At 42.1% G+C, this 1,473-nt stretch overlaps 1 non-coding gene across 1 annotated transcript; it reads right to left on the bottom strand.

Annotated features, from left to right (window-relative positions):
* Positions 1-1,012: 1,012 nt before the first annotated feature.
* LOC118671047 lies at positions 1,013-1,200 on the bottom strand. The gene has a single exon (XR_004972573.1). It is a non-coding gene; the product is annotated as a U2 spliceosomal RNA (small nuclear RNA).
* Positions 1,201-1,473: the final 273 nt, after the last annotated feature.

Raw genomic sequence — 1,473 nt, 5'->3', positions numbered from 1 at the left:
ACCCCTCACTCCTTACTGCTCACTGCTCCTTAGCACTGCCACAGAGGCAGGAGAGGCTCCTGCCACCGCCACTGGGCTCAATAACCATGAGCCCAGCTTCTGGCTGAGATGCGCTCCCCCTGTGAGAGCTCACTGACCACCAGGGGCAGTTCCTGCATTGAGCGTCTGCCCCCTGGTGGTCAGTGTGCATCATAGCGACTGATTGTCCTGGTTGTTCTGCTGTAATGGTCACTTAGGCTTTTATTATGTAGATTCCTTTAGAATCAACCTCCACACTACATTTGGGGCTGAATAATTCTTTACTGTGGAAACACCTCTGTGCATTGTAGCCTCTACACTCTTTCCATTTAGATGCCAGTAACAACACTTCAGTTGTGACAACCAAAAATGACCCTGGGCACTGCCAAAGGTTGACTGGGGAACAAAATTGCTCCAGGTTAAAGATTACTGCTTTAGGAATGAATATACAGTCAAAATACTGAACTAAAATTCTTTTGATATCATTATTTTCTCTGTCTGATGATGCCACTAACTTGATGTATAGACAGGTTCACTTGTTTCAGGGGTTTTAAGTTTTTAGAGATTGCTTTTTACTTGTCTAATTTTAAAAAACGTAATGTTTTACATCATTCCAAAATCAAGATTTGCAGCCAGGTATTTTAATTTTGTCTTTTAATTATGTAAAGCATAATATTGAATAGCAGTACTGTCAAAGAAGTTTTCACATCTCTACCCTGCTCCCTGGGGTTATCCTACCATTATATATATATAAATATATATTTTTATGCACATTTACTTTATTACTTCCTTTCTAATAGGAAAGTCACCATACTATAAGCCCGGTTGCATATAATAAAAGCAAGGATTTCTATTCATCTGTTGTAACTGAAGTATTTGAGTAGCTACCACATGCAAAGCTCTGTGTAGCCATTAAGAGTCTTGCCTTATTGGAGAAGAAAGACTAATACAGGATCTATTTCCATTAGTCAAGGCCAAATTGCCAAGGTTTCAAATACCATAGTTGATTTCTGCCATGTGATGGGGGGGCCATCCTAACTTTGACCTCTGGTGAAGTACACATCTCTGGGGCTAAATGTGCTGACTGAGAAATCTTCATGTAACCTTGGATGAGGATATTCTTTATCAAACTGATAAGAACAGATACTACACTTGATCTTAGCCAAAAGGCCGAGAAGCGATAGAGGATATTCTTTATTAAAGAAATGATTGGGCCTGGTCGGAGTGGCTCAGTTGTTTGAGCATTGTCCTGTGTACCGAAAGATTGCCGGTTCAATTCCCAGCCAGGGCCCATTCCTGGGGTGTGGGTTTGATCCCTGGTTAGGGCAGATGAAAAAGGCAACCAATTGATGTTTCTCACAATGGTGTTTCTCTCTCTCTCTCTCTCTCTCTCTCTCTCTCTCTCTCTCTCTCTCTCTCTCTCCCTCCCCGCCCTCCCTCCCTCTAAGCATGTCC

Source organism: Myotis myotis, unplaced genomic scaffold (assembly GCF_014108235.1).
Source record: "Myotis myotis isolate mMyoMyo1 unplaced genomic scaffold, mMyoMyo1.p scaffold_m19_p_16, whole genome shotgun sequence".
NCBI classification, from domain to species: Eukaryota; Metazoa; Chordata; class Mammalia; order Chiroptera; family Vespertilionidae; genus Myotis; species Myotis myotis.
The sequence above is the reverse complement of the archived record's forward strand: the minus strand, read 5'-3'. Positions and strand labels throughout refer to the sequence as shown.